This window comes from Equus przewalskii, chromosome 6 (assembly GCF_037783145.1).
Source record: "Equus przewalskii isolate Varuska chromosome 6, EquPr2, whole genome shotgun sequence".
Classification (NCBI taxonomy): Eukaryota; Metazoa; Chordata; class Mammalia; order Perissodactyla; family Equidae; genus Equus; species Equus przewalskii.
Window position 1 is genome coordinate 47801209 of NC_091836.1, and position 15062 is coordinate 47816270.

Sequence of the window (15062 nt, forward strand, 5' to 3'; positions counted from 1 at the left end):
ACTCCTGCTAGGGTTGGGTTTGGGTGATGCCTGCCCTAAAGTGTCCCTGATGACTCTGCCGCGGTCCCTGTCGTGCTGTGACCTGCACTCGCCGTGGGGGTCCTAGGAAGGACTCGGGGGACCCAGAAGCCCTAGAAATGGTGAGTGTGCTGCCCCGGGTTGAGGACACGGAGGAGGGACTGGTGAGAAGCGGCGGGGCGGGCCCGGCCTCCCGCGGTCCCCTCCGGGGTCTGCAGCCCCGAGTCCGCGGTGGCGCCGCTCGGCCCTCAGGCCCCTCCGGCCGCAGCGTGGGGGCGGGGCCGGCAGCCGGGCCCCGGGCGTCCTGTGGTCCCTGCGCGCGGCGACTGGGGCCGGAGCGTTTCTGGGCCACTGTGCGCCAGCAGCCCCGCGTGTCCCAGACGGTGCGGGGCCCGCGGGAGGGCCCGCAGGACAGTCGGGCCTCGGGCTCCGGGGTCCGTGCGCGGAGGGGCTGCGGTCTGTGGGGTCCCCAGGGCCTCCTTTCTCACCTGGGGGCAACCTTTTTCTCCTGAGTTTTCCAAAAGTTTGGGGAGTAGAATCCATGACGCTGTCCCCACAGCTTAGCTCTTTCGAGCATTGAGAATTAATCCCTAAATTTCCAGATCTTTCCCCACATTTCCAAAACTAAATTACCCTGTCAGATTCACAGCATCATCAACTATTCATCCTACGTGGTGCATCAAACAGACCCTATATTTTAACTGTTCATGATTTTTCCCCAGAGCCATGGATGACTCTTTTTTTAAAGATTATATTTGTCTGGATGTTTTACATTAGAAGACAGCAAAAAACAACAACTTGGAACTACGTTGATGAAATCCTTGTGCCTTCCGCCCCAGGATCTTTCTGGGGACAGACATCCTATGGGAAGTCCTTTGGCTGGAGGTTCCTCTTGGAAATCTTTCCTGGGTGATCTGTCCTGTCAGTCTTGCCCTTCACTGTGTTTGTGACCTTGAAAAGATTTACTCACTTATTTAAATCTGTTTTCCAATAGGGGTAAAATGTATTTAATCAAAACAGTTTGAAAAACAGTATAAAATATTTCCAAACTAGCAAGAGAGGTGAATTTCAAAAAAAAAAAAAAAAAAAAAAAAAAAAGTCCTGCATTGTATTCCATTTGGTAATTATTGTGATTTGCCTGTTTTTTGCCCTGAGTGTGTGTATAACTTTCTGAGGTCTGTATTTACTTTTTGGTGTTTTCAAATGAGATTCCAGGGCTTAGATATGCAGACCACAAGTGTTCAAGTGTGAATAATTATTTACAAATCAATATCTCGCCATGCAAATAATAATTAACTGAGCTTTTTTCTAAAGGAATAGATATTTGGAATTTTCTGGTTGAAGTACTACAAGTGCCTTACAATTTTTTTCCCTCCTTTCCACATAAAGGGTGAGTTTAAGTGATTTTCCTGGATTGCTCAAACATCGGGTTTGTAACATTTAAAATAACTATGATGTTCGAAAGCATCTCCAGTGGGGAGCAGACCCTGTGGTCATTGACCCAAGCTGAGGCCCCTTGAGCCTGCAGAGGGAAGGCCTTGCAGGCCCAGCTGTCCTTCCGGGGGGTCCTCCCCCTGCACGTGTCCTACTGCTCACACACCCATGGAAGGAGCCTTTATCCTGAGAGGAGCTGCAGAGCCCTGGAAAGCTGGGGGTGCACGTGCTCACGGGGTGGGGAGTGGCGCCCTTTCTGAGGTTGTGGTTCTGTAGACCTGGACATTTTAGACATTGTTTGAGTTTTGCCCCCACACTGTAGGTGCACTGAGAGTGTAATCTGTGCACAGTGAGGAAGTCTGAAGATCAGGTGTTCCGTCCGTGGACAAAGGGTTCATGAATTTGGAGTTCATGTGGGTCAGAAGCTTAAACTGAATCCGGCTGAGAGTTTCCTCACTTGTGAGAATGGGAGCCTGGGGGAGGCAGTGCCTCCATGCTCACAGGAGAGGGAGGGTGTGTGGGGCTCCCAGAGTGCATCCCTGTGGCTGCTCAGGTGTCCCCACCCTCCTTCACCAGGGACTGACCCTCTCCAGGGGTTCTGTCTCAACTGGGAGTGTCTAGACCCCAAATCTGGGAATACGATCACCCTCTGAGTATGTTTTTCCTTCTGAACTGCAGGCCAGCAGGCTGCTTCTGTGGGTTGATTGGAATATTCCTGTTTCTGTCCTTGGATTCCTTTATCAATTGAAGATCGCAGCCCTTTGATTCTAGTTTCCATTAGCACTTGTGTTTTAAAATATAAGTTGATTGAGAGAGATGATGTGAGTAAGGCAAGAAAATTTGGAACCAAATAGAATGTTTCATTTAGGCAAGAGAACCTCATGATGTGAGATGGGTTATTTCAGTTCTCTGGTGCTCTTGCATTTCTAGGTCAGTTTCTGTGTGTCCATGTCCCTAGAGAATTTTGACATTTAAAAAGCTACACTGTTGCTAAGGCAGATGAATTCCTATTGAACGGATGTAAGGGAATTGAATGTCTGTTTTCACTGATATGAGCAAAACACCTTAAAACTTATGGAAATTTTTCACATTCCTACCCAGTTCAGGGTTAAATTTCTAACCCCTAATGCACTATAATGTGCTACTTATTCCTGAAAATATCCCTGGTCAGAAATATAGTGGAGGGACCTGCTGTAATGTCCCTGTGTTTTCAGTTAGAAAGGGACTTGTAAATTTTTTCTTGTCTGCAGTTTTATATTCACTAGTATTTAAGGGATTAAATCTTGGAGTTTTTTTCCTATGTAGAAAAGTTTAAATTAATTTTAAAAAGCTAAAGTTAATTAAAAATAATGATCAACCATAGGAAAATATGTGTCTATAAATTTCCCTCCTTATTTTAAAGAAATAATGCATGGGAAGGTTAAAAAATTCCTGAGAGGAAACTCCCTTAAGGAGACTCCCCGCCTGCACGTCCTGCCCCGTTCCTCTGCCTGACTCCAGCCTCCCTACATGACCAGTTTTGCTCACTGCTTCATCAGCCTGTTAGCGTTTCTTTATATAGAAACACACCACTGTGAATGCCTATTTCTCTTACCGCTGTATACTCTTGTAATGAGTGGCTTGCGTCCAAATATTTGATATTTGACCATTGACAACTTAAGCCTCGCCCTCCCTTTTCCCCTGGGCCTTCTTCCCTGGACAGGCTGATGAGAAAGCCTGGAGGCTCCTGCACTTCAGCTGCTTGCTGGGCAGCTCCTCCTGGGCACTGTGCTGCCCTGTGCTGCACTATTGACCCCACTAAGCCTGGGTTCTATGTACAGAGGACTCTGCAGTTTCTGTAACTCCTTATCCTTCAGGAGCAGGAGTATGAGAATGGACTCATCACAGTGGTCCTGGGTCAGTATCTTGGCTGGAATCTATCTGTGTCTAGAGTGAAGCCGTGACTGAGGCTGGGTTTGTCCCTACATTAGGGGCATGTCTTAGGGGAGGATGATTATACCCTGTGAGTGAGGTGAGGCCATCAGACGGTCACTCCTTAAAGAGCAGTTATTTCAGAGAGAAAGTGAGGAAGAAGAGAGACAGGAAAGGAGCCAGTAGATGGAGGGTGGCGTCCACGCTCCTGATAGCAGAGGGCTCCCCAGGCCCCTTCAGTACCTCTGCTGCTGCCCCTGCCTCTACTGCCACGAAGACCCTGACCTTCAGGGTTATAGGGGACAACAGCCATGGCTCCCTTGTGGTACAGCAAAGAGATTAGTTCAAACCTAACAAGTCCAAGGTCATTAAACCCTATAAAGCAACGAGTTGTCATGGGGGAGGCTCCTGAGCTTGGTCACACTGTTTTGAGGCTCTCAGGGGGTAAGCATTTACATATGCGAAGGTAGAGAGGAACCCCCTCCCCTAAAGCATATCCAGTGACCTGAAATACAAAACAGAGAAGGACAGCAGAGAGAGAACAAAAGGAAAAAGCACTGAAAATAACATCCACAATTTGACCCAACTGGAAATCTAAAAGATCCTAAAGAGTTTACACAAAACCAAGATAAAAGGGTGCTCTTTGGCTTCTGAGCCTCTAAAACATAGCTTTTGAGTGCATGTTCCCATCTCCCGTGATGCAATAATTCACGGCCCTTCATGCAATTACCCTATGCTGGGTCTCAAGTTACAGTTACACCTGGCTGGGGTCTCAGTAAATTTTAAGCAAGGGACCCCCGATCTTAGGAAAGTTACTGAGTATAACGCAGAGGCCAGATTGCGATACTTCACCTTAACCAGCAGAACTCTTTGCCAGGCCTCCCAGCCAGGACCCATTGTCCCAAAATATCCCACAGTGAGCAGGAAAGCTCTGAATCCATAATTCACAAATTAAAATTCAGTTAAATCAAGTCTTCACTCCTTCCAAATTAGCTTCGCAAAATGGGGCTCCATGGTCCCTACCCCTTAGTTCAATTAGCTAACATGGCCCAGTGCGAACTGAACAGAGCCTTCAAGGACTGAACACTGTTGTAAGAAACCTACTTAGGAAGAAATTTATTATCCCCAGGGTTTCTACTTTGAACAGCTGAATTTAGCCTGTTCTTAAGTCTGGAAGAATGAATGACACCTCACAGTGGATTACTGGAACATGGTCACACCAAACACAGCCCTGTACCCAGTGCCCAACATTATGGAAATTACTGACTCCATCCAGTCAGCAGCCGGTAAACACTCTGCTCTCACAGGTTTGGCTAAGTCTGTTCTGTCCAGTCCTGTGTCCACAGCCTCTCAGCTGCACTTGGCCTTCCCCTCTGAAGGGACATGACTCACCTTCACAGGCATGCCCTGTCTTACTGCACTTCGCTCTATTGTGCTTTGCAAATATATTATTTTTCACAAGAGTCTCCACCAGCAAAAAGATTGTGACTCACTGAAGGCTCAGATGATGGTTAGCCTTTTTTAGCAATGAAGCAGTTTTTTTTTTTTACACATAGGGCAAAGACTTTTTTTTTAATTGCATGTATTGATTTTAATTTATAGATTCAATGTAAATATATTTTTAATTTGTACATATAGAGATTGATATGTACTTTTTAATTTCTTTGTTTTTTTACTATATTAAATATTTTAGTTTTATTTATTTTTAATTTTTTTATTGAGTTAATGATGGGTTACAATCTTGTGAAATTTCAGTTGTACATTAATGCTTGTCATTTGTGTTGTAGGTGCACTACTTCACCCTTTGTGCCCACCACCCCCCTCCTTTCCCCTGGTGTCCACTAAACTGTTCTTAGTCCACATTTTTAAATTCCTCATATGAGTGGAGTCATACACAGATTCTCCTTCTCTCACTGGCTTATTTCACTTAACATAATTCCCTCAAGGTCCATCCAAGTTATTGCAAATGGAATGATTTTGTTCTGTTTTACAGCTGAGTAGTATTCCATTGTATATATGTACCACATCTTCTTTATCCATTCATCTGTTGATGGGCACTTAGGTTGCTTCCATGTCTTGGCTATTGTAAATAATGCTGCAATGAACATTGGGGTGCATAGGACTTTTGGGATTGCTGACTTCAAGCTCTTTGGATAAATACCCAGTAGTGGGATGGCTGGATCGTATGGTAGTTCTATTTTTAACTTTTTGAGGAATCTCCATACTGTTTTCCATAGTGGCTGCACCAGTTTGCATTCTCACCAGCAGTGTATGAGGGTTCCTTTTTCTCCGCAACCTCTCCAACATTTGTTGCTATTAGTTTTAGATATTTTTGTCATTCTAACGGGTGTAAGGTGATATCTTAGTGTAGTTTTGATTTGCATTTCCCTGATGATCAGCGATGATGAGCATCTTTTCATGTGCCTATTGGCCATCCGTATATCTTCTTTGGAGAAATGTCTGTTCATGTCTCCAGCCCATTTTTTGATTGGGTTGTTTGATTTTTTTGTTGTTGAGTTGTGAGAGTTCTTTATATATTATGGATATTAAGCCTTTGTCAGATATATGACTTGCAAATATTTTTTCCCAGTTAGTGGGTTGTTTTTTTGTTTCAATCCTGTTTTCATTTGCCTTGAAGAAGATCTTTAGTCTGATGAAGTCCCATTTGTTTATTCTTTCTATTGTTTCCCTTCTCTGAGAAGGCATGGTGTCCGAGAAGATCCTTTTAATACTGATGTCAATGAGTGTACTGCCTACGTTTTCTTCCAGAAGCCTTATGGTTTCAGGTCTCAGCCTTCGGTCTTTGATCCATTTTGAGCTTATTTTGGTGAATGGTGAAAAAGAATGGTCAATTTTCATTCTTCTACATGTGGCTTTCCAGTTTTCCCAGCACCATTTGTTGAAAAGACTTTTCTCCATTGTATGCCCTCAGCTCCTTTGTCGAAGATAAGCTGTCCATAGATGTGTTGTTTTATTTCTGGGCTTTCAATTCTGTTCCATTGATCTGTGCACCTGTTTTTGTACCAGTACCATGCTGTTTTGATTACTGTAGCTTTGTAGTATGTTTTGAAGTCAGGGATTGTGATGCCTCCCGTTTTGTTCTTTTTTCTCAGGATTGCTTTAGCAATTCGGGGTCTTTTGTTGCCCCATATGAATTTTAGGATTCTTTGTTCTAATTCTGTAAAGAATGTCATTGGGATTCTGATTGGGATGGCGTTGAATCTGTAGATTGCTTTAGGTAGAATAGACATTTTAACTATGTTTATTGTTCCAATCCACATGGAATGTCTTTCCATCTCCTTATGTCGTCATCCAATTCTCTCAGAAAGGCCTTGTAATTTTCATTATATAGGTCCTTCACTTCCTTAGTTAAATTTACCCCAAGGTATTTTATTCTTTTTGTTGCAATTTGAATGGTGTTGTATTCTTGAGTTCTTTTTCTGTTGGTTCATTACTGGAGGGTAGAAATGCTACTGATTTCTGCAAATTGATTTTATACCCTGCAACTTTGCTGTAGTTGTTGATTACTTCTAACAGTTTTCCAATGGATTCTTTGGGGTTTTCTGTATATAAGATCATGTCGTCTGCAAACAGCAAGAGTTTCACTTCTTCCCTCCCTATTTGGATTCCTTTTATTCCGTTTTCTTGCCTGATTGCTCTGGCCAGGACCTCCAGTACTGTGCTGAATAAGGGTGGTGATAGAGGGCATCCTTGTCTCGTTCCTGTTTTAGGGGTATGGCGTTCAGTGTTTGCCCATTGAGTATGATGTCGGCTATGGGTTTGTCGTATATGGCCTTTATTATGTTGAGGTAGTTTCCTTCTATGCCCATTTTGTCCAGAGTTTTTATCATAAATGGCTGTTGGATCTTGTCAAATGCCTTCTCTGCATCTATTGAGATGATCATGTGGTTTTTATTCCTCAGTTTGTTGATGTGGTGTATCACGTTGATTGATTTGCGGATGTTGAACTGTCCCTGGTATGAATCCCACCTGATCCTGATGTATGATCCTTTTGATGAATTGCTGAATTCTGGTTGCCAAAATTTTGTTTAGAATTTTTGCATCTATGTTCATCAGTGATATTAGCCTGTAGTTCTCTTTTTTCGTGGTGTCCTTGTCAGGTTTTGGTATCAGCGTAATGTTGGCCTCATAAAATGTGTTAGGAAGTGTTCCATCCTCCCTAATTTTTTAGAACAGCTTGAAAAGGATAGGTATTAAATCCTCTCTGAAAGTTTGGTAGAATTCCCCAGGAAAGCCATCTGGTCCTGGGGTTTTATTCTTTGGGATGTTTTTGATTGCTGTTTCAAATCTCTTTCCTTGTGATTGGTCTGTTCAAATTGTCTGCCTCTTCTTGAGTGAGCTTTGGGAGATTGTAGGAGTCCAAGAATTTATCCATTTCCTCTAGGTTATCCATTCTTTTGGCATATAGTTTTTCGTAGTATTCTCTTATAATCCGTTGTATTTCTGCAGAGTCTGTTGTTATTTCTCCTCGCTCATTTCTGATTTTGTTTATTTGAGCTTTCTCCCTTTTTTTCTTTGTATGTCTGGCTAGTGGTTTGTCAATTCTATTTATCTTCTCAAAAAACCAGCTCTTTGTTTCATTGATCCTTTCTACTGCCTTTTTCGTTTCAATAGTATTTATTTCTTCTCTGATTTTTATTATTTCTCTCCTGCTGACTTTGGGCTTTATTTGTTCTTTTTTCTCTAGTTCAGTTAGGTGTAGTTTAAGATTGCTTCTTTGGGATTTTTCTTGTTTGTTAAGATGTGCCTGTATTGCGATGAATTTTCCTCTTAATACAGCTTTTGCTGTATCCTATATGAGTTGGTATGGCATGCTATCATTTTCATTTGTTTCCAGGTATTTTTTGATTTCCTCTTTAATTTCTTCAATGATCCATTGCTTGTTCAGTAATGTGTTGTTTAGTCTCCACATCTTTGTGCCTTTCTCAGCTTTTTTCTTGTAATTAATTTCTAGCCTTATAGCACTATGATTGGAGAAGATGCTTGCTATTATTTCAATTTTTTTAAATTTATAGAGGCTTGCCTTGTTTCCCAACATATGGTCTATCCTAGAGAATGTTCCATGTGCACTTGAGAAGAATGTGTATTCAGCTCTTTTAGGGTGAAGTGATCTATATATGTCTATTAAGTCCAATTGTTTTAGTTTTTCATTCAGCTCCACTATTTCCTTGTTGATTTTCTGTCTGGATGATCTGTCCATTGATGTGAGTGGAGTGTTGAGGTCCCCTACTATTATTGTGTTGTTTTTAACATCTTCCTTTAGGTCTGTTAATAGTTGCTTTATGAATCTTGGTGCTCCTGTATTGGGTGCATAGATATTTATAAGCGTTATTTCTTCTTGATGAAGTGTCCCTTTGATCATTATATATTGTCCCTCTGTGTCTCTCTTTACCTGTCTTATTTTGAAATCCGCTTGGTCTGATATAAGAATTGCAACACCTGCCTTTTTTTCCTTGCTATTAGCTTGAAGTATTGTCCTCCACCCGTTCACCCTGAGCCTGTGTTTGTCCTTGGGGCTGAGGTGTGTTTCTTGGAGGCAACAAATTGTTGGATCTTGTTCTTTAATCCATTTTGCCACTCTGTGTCTTTTTATTGAAGAGTTCAATCCGTTCACATTGAGAGTGATTATTGATGCATGTGGACTTAATGCTGTCAATCTGTCGCTCATTATCTTGTTTTCCTGTGTTTCTTTTCCTGTGTGCTTTACACTACCCATTTAATACTGCAATTTCTTATGCTGGGTTTCTTAGATTTTTCCTTATCTATGATTTGTGACTCTGTTCTGTACTTTATTTTAGTGTCTACCTTGAAGTTTGTATTTAGAATCTCGTGTATAATATAGTCTATTCTCTGGTGGTCTCTTACTTACTTGACCAATACTGATTTAGACCCTTTGGTCTTCCCCTCCTAAATAATTATTTTCATTTCTTATTCCAACTCGTGTTATGAATTTGTAGTTAGAGTGCTAAGATCGTCCTTGCTTTGGTAGTTTCCTTACCTTTACTCTAATGCTATAGTTGAATATTTGCTATCCTGTTCTGGCTCTATCCATCGGTCTCCCAAGTCTGTGGATTGTGACCCCTTTCTCCCTTTTTTCTTTTTTCAGGTATGAGAGCCTTCCTGAGGATTTCTTGTAGTGGAGGGCTTTTAGTTACAAATTCTCTTAACTTTCGTATGTCTGAAAAAGATTTAATTTCTCCCTCATATCTGAAGGAAATTCTTGCTGGATAGAGTATTCTTGGCTGAAGATTTTCATCTTTTAAAGCTTTGAATATGTCACTCCATTCTCTCCTAGCTTGTAGGGTTTCTGTAGAGAAATCCGCTGACAGTCTGATAGGGGCTCCTTTATAGGTTATTCTCTTCTTTTTTCTTACTTCCCTGAGGATTCTTTCCTTATCTTTCCTTCTTGCCAATTTTACTACTATGTGCCTTGCAGTAGGTCTTTTTACATTGACAAGTCTAGGAGATCTGAAAGGGTCCTCTACACACATTTCTCCGTCAATCCCTAGATTTGGGAAGGTCTCTTCAATAATTTCGTTAAGGACAATTCCTGCTCCATTTTCCTTTTCCACGTTCTCAGGAATTCCTATGATCCTTATGTTGTTACTCCTCATTGAATCCACTATGTCTTGGAGATTTTCCTCCTTTTTTTAAATTCTTAGTTCTCTTTCTTCCTCTGTCTGGAGCCATTCAGCCTGTCTATCTTCAATTATGTTAATTTGCTCTTCTATGGTGTCTACACGGGCATTCAGGGAATCCGTATTCTGTTTTATCTGGTCCATTGTGTTTTTCACCTCTAGTAATTCTGTTTGATTCTTCTTTATGATTTCAATCTCTTTTGTGAAGTAACTCCAGAACTTGGCTTGTTTCTCTATCTTTCTCTCTACCTCATTGAGTTTTTTGATTATAGCTGCTCTGAACTCATTATCACTTAGTTTACCTAATTCCAAGTCCTCAGGACTTAATTCTATGTTTTTATTCTTTTCCTTCTGGTCTGGGGCTTTTATAAATTGCTGGATGGTAGAGGAGTGGTTTTTTCACATGGTGGTAGAATTCGGTTGCAGTTACAGCCTGTGGCCACTAGATGGGTGTCAAGAGCCACGTGTTATGAGCTCTCCGCCTTTGGGCAAGATGGCTGCGCCCAGTGGCTTTGCCTGGGAGGGAGGGGCTGCTATTCTCGCGTGCCGATCTGGATTCAGATCAGTTCTGTTCTCTGGTCTCCCGTGGCCCTGGGTTTATGGGGTCCCCGCTGACAGAAGCTTTCCCCCCATCAGCGAGTTTCCACTGAACCAGCAGCAGGAGTCCTGGATGATCCCTGGTCACGCAGCCCCTCCCCAGCTCCTTCCCAACCCGCGCAGCAGCGATCGCAGACTCTAGGGGAGGGAGTGATGTTCTCTCCTACTGTTCCAGCGCCTCCAGGGCCATAAGTAAGGTTTATGATCTCTGCCTTCTTGGTATTGTAGGTCTCTAACGTGTTGGCATTAGATTTATTCTCTGAAATTCAGTTTTTCCAATCTTTTGTTGTATTTTGGACCGGAGAGAATCCCGGGTCAGCTCACCCCGCCATTTTGCTCCACCCACCTCCAATAAAGCACTTTTTAATTAAGGAATATATGGGGTTTTTTTAGAGATAATGTTATTGCACAGTTAATAGACTAGAGGATTATGTAAATATAACTTTTTTATGTACAAGAGTATTTTAATTCTTGTCCTTAGAATCTGTAAAGCCTACACATGATTTGCATATGAGACTGTAGCAAACAAAGGCCAAAGAAGATCGTCCACTCCGTGCCTTCTCTTTTGTCTGGTCTCTCAGAAATAGAATGTTATCAGCTCTGGTTGTTGTTGCTTGTCACCTCACATTACTCTTATCCTTGTATTCACCAGTCTACTTTTCCTTCCATGTCAGTTTGAGACCCTTTTTCACATCTGCCATGTCTCCAAGGCCTGGCCGGATACTGAAGTTCTGTGCCGTGTTGTCTTGACTGACATCACCCATTTGCTGTGCTTCACTCTCTCCTCCTCACCTCACCTCATTTGTTCCTAGAGAAGATATTGTCACTGGGCCTTTTCCTTCCACCTGTCTCAGGACAGGGTCCTCACCTACTCATCCAATTGACTGCACAGGATCCCTAGATCCTCCGAGAATCAAGCTGCTAGCTGCTAAAGACTCATGTCTTACACACTGATGAGGAACCTGTCATACAGGTCTTTGAAACATGGCTTCTATTTTTTCTTCTTACCATCTAATCTTTAGTCTTTCCTGATGCTGTAGCCCCTAAACATAACTTTCGTTTGCACTGAGAAACCCAAAAATTTGAGTGACTTGCTTTATTGCAACATTTGCTTTATGTGGTGGTCTGGAACCCAACCCACAGTATCTCCAAGGTGTGCCTGTCCCTGGTTACCCTCGGGGAACCTCAGCACCATTGCCACTGCACAGTCTGTGTGGGCAAAACCTGAACTGCATCTACCTTGCACCAGGGGCCCAGGTGTGATGTTACATTAACCACATTCTCCTTTGTGGACATTCATTTGACATTCAGGACACACATACATCGAATAAAGGGGCTCACAAACAATGGATGGGCCACTACCCTACACATAGTATGAGGTCCTGACACCTTGGTTACATTTTTAAAAAGTATTTAATAAACAGAAGGCCACTCCCTTCCTGACATCATTTATTTCAATTATACATAAGTTTATCATTACCAAATACATTGCTGCTAATATTGTTTTTTAAGTGTCATATGTTATATTAATTATGATAAGAAATACCAAAGATATTTTACCTTCATTTATTCATTTTCTAATCCTGCACCTTTATCATTACATTCTTTCTGATGGATTTTTGAATGTTTTCTTCACGATATGGGTACTAAAGACAAATTCCCTCCATTTTTGTCTCAGAAAACTCTTATTTGAATGATAATTTTGCTTGACACAGAATTCTAGGGGAGAGTGTTTATAATTTAAAAATTTTAAATCTTTTACTCCACTCTGTTCTGGATGCCATGGTTTCCAAAAAGAAGTCTAATTTTAATTCTAATCTTTGTTTTTCTATACTTGAGGTCTGTTTTCCCCTCCAGTTTCTTTCATTGTATTCACTTTGCCCTAGACTTTTCTCTCATTTAAAGATGACATACATGGGGGCACATTTTTATTGTTTTTTGTGTTTACTTGTTTCTAGCTTCCTTGATGTACAGGTGTCATCTATTATTAATTTTAGAAAATTTCAGTGATAATTAGTTACTACTTCTCTTTCTTTCTGTCTCTTTTCCTTCATGTATCCCCATTATGTGTATTTTGAACCTACCATTAGAGAAGGTTGTTCTAGGCTTCATAAATATTGCATTCTGTCTTTCTTGTCTTTGCATTAGACTCTGGTAAAATAGATTTTTTTTGAGTACAGGCCTTGTTAAGAACTGAATATTTGGAGCATATTTCAAAATGCTGTCTTTCTTTTCTCTTTCCAAATTTTGAAGATACCAGTTTGCCCTATGACCCCCAGGCTCTCATGGCTCTAAGAAGAGTTGTTCATTTCACGTTTGTTCATTTTCTTCTTGTGAGATCAAGAATGACAATCTCTAGTTCCTTAAGTGCTGGATCAGAAGTTGGCAGGGCATCATCTAGAGTGGCTGGTGAGGAAACACTTCCTCTGGAAGTTCGAGAAAGGAGATTTTAGGTTTTCCTGGAGGAAAGCACTGTTGAATATTTTACGTATTCTATAATCCTGACTAACTGACCATCAAACCTTTGTGTGCTTCAGTGACTTCCCTTGCAATCTGCAGCTCTGAACCTGTTCCTCAGAGACAACAAAGCCCAGGGTACACTGTTTAGATTTGACCAGAAAAAGTTCCTATGGCACATTATTATCTCACTGTGTGTTCTAAAATTTGGCTGTAAGGAGTTCTGAGCCACATGAGTATAGGGGTTTTAGTCTTCTTCCTCATGTCTGAGCTCTAAGTTCCAAATAACTTTCTAAACCCATCAAATCACACAGAGAAAGAAAGAACTGAGTCTGTGATAAATATTATACATGTTAAAAATGCTTCTTGACTGAAATATTTGTATTCGGTCAGTGGCTTTTGATTACTTGTAGTGGCCTGGAGTACTTTAGGATGATATGCTGAGCTGCCTTTGATGAAAGCTTGATTTCCACAGGCCTCCTGGACTCTCATGTTTGGTGATGGGCATAGAATAAAACGATTACTGTTCTTCACTATGTTTTTACTTCTCACAATCTCATGTAGATTTAACCCTCTGCCACATGGAATGCTGTAGATGGTGAGTAATGAGGAAGAAGATGAAAGAATGTTTCTCACAGATTAACGATGGTCTTAAAAATGATAATTTTTTATTTGCATAGCATTTCTGTCATTTCCTAACATGCTCTGGATCCTGACATTAGAGAGAAATAAGATGTAATGTCATCAGAGTAAAAGTATGTAAATAATTTTCATGTTTTAATGATGGTGTTAAATTTATGAGAAAGTAAGTGTGGACAGAGAGTAAGTTTCTGATGATCAAGTCATAGAACAAATGTTTGGAGATGAGAGAATCATCATAACCTTCCTATAAATGGTGAATAGATGTCTAGTGCTGTCAGTTTCATGCATCCTGCTGCACACATATTTGACATTTTTTAGGACTCAGTGGCCATTGAGGATTTGCTTGTGAACTTCACCCTGGAGGAGTGGGCTTTCCTCGATTCTCCACAGAAGAAACTTCATGGAGGTATTATGCAGGAAACTGTCATGACCTGGCCTCAATGGGTAACAATGACAATTTGCATTCACTGTTTCAATTAGAAAACAAGTGTTTCTAGTTCATCAATGTTGTTCCAAGACATGGAATGTGGAAAGGGAGGATGTTGGATAAACTGGGCATGGTCACAGCTCATCATGAACCTAGAATCTAATAACTTTTCTATAATTTCTAATACTTTGGAATCATTATTCTGGGTCTGAATTTTAGGAAAAAATGGGAAGATCATGATGTTGAAGATCGGTACAGAAATCGGGGTAGAAACCTAAGGTGAGTCACACTCACAGTAGAGAGCAGTGTCTCATGTGAGAATCCTAGTGTATTAAGAAATTTTAAAAACCAGCAAACAAAACAACCCCTGTTTCAAATATATTTATTCTTGGAACATTTCACCAAAAGTATTTTTTAAAATATGACATAGAAATTCAATGTTTGTAAAGTAGTTCAAGGGTAAACTCCTCTGGGAAGTCATTCAGTATATTCAATTTCAGAGAATTCAGTCAAGGCAGAAAACCTAAAGTTTTCCTATAAATCGTAATAAATATGATAAAAAATCATTAATAAAGAAATCATCAATAATGTGATCCTCATTTTTTACAGAAGTCACATGGTAGTGAGACTCTGTGAAAGTAAAGAGGAAGTTCAATGTGCAGAAAACTTCAGCTTTATTCCAAGTCTCAGTTTGAACAGGAAAACTACTGGAGTGAAGCCACATGAATGAAGCAGTGCATGTGCAAAAGTCTTTACACATCATTCATCCCTTTATAGGCACATCAGGTGTCACACTGGACACAAGCCATGTGAGTTTCAAAAATATCGAGAGAAGACACATAAGTGTAAGGTATGTGGAAATGCCTTCAGTGAGCTCTAATTTTTTGAGAAACATGAAAGAAATCATAATAGACAAA

General features: G+C 41.0%; 1 protein-coding gene, 1 long non-coding RNA gene and 1 pseudogene across 2 annotated transcripts in view; 2 read left to right on the forward strand and 1 right to left on the reverse strand.

Annotated features, from left to right (window-relative positions):
- The window catches only part of LOC103567649 (zinc finger protein 709-like), a 216618-nt gene that overhangs the window by 83760 nt on the left and 117796 nt on the right, over window positions 1-15062 (forward strand). The window lies entirely within an intron of this gene.
- The window catches only part of LOC103567650 (uncharacterized), a 16652-nt gene continuing 1590 nt past the window's right edge, over window positions 1-15062 (forward strand). Inside the window, exons 1-4 of the long non-coding RNA XR_011541468.1 lie at window positions 1-140; window positions 14037-14124; window positions 14365-14424; window positions 14755-14995. This is a non-coding gene — a long non-coding RNA (uncharacterized lncRNA). The remainder of the gene's footprint in view (window positions 141-14036; window positions 14125-14364; window positions 14425-14754; window positions 14996-15062) is intronic.
- LOC139084125 (single-stranded DNA-binding protein, mitochondrial pseudogene) lies at window positions 10935-11700 on the reverse strand (annotated as a pseudogene).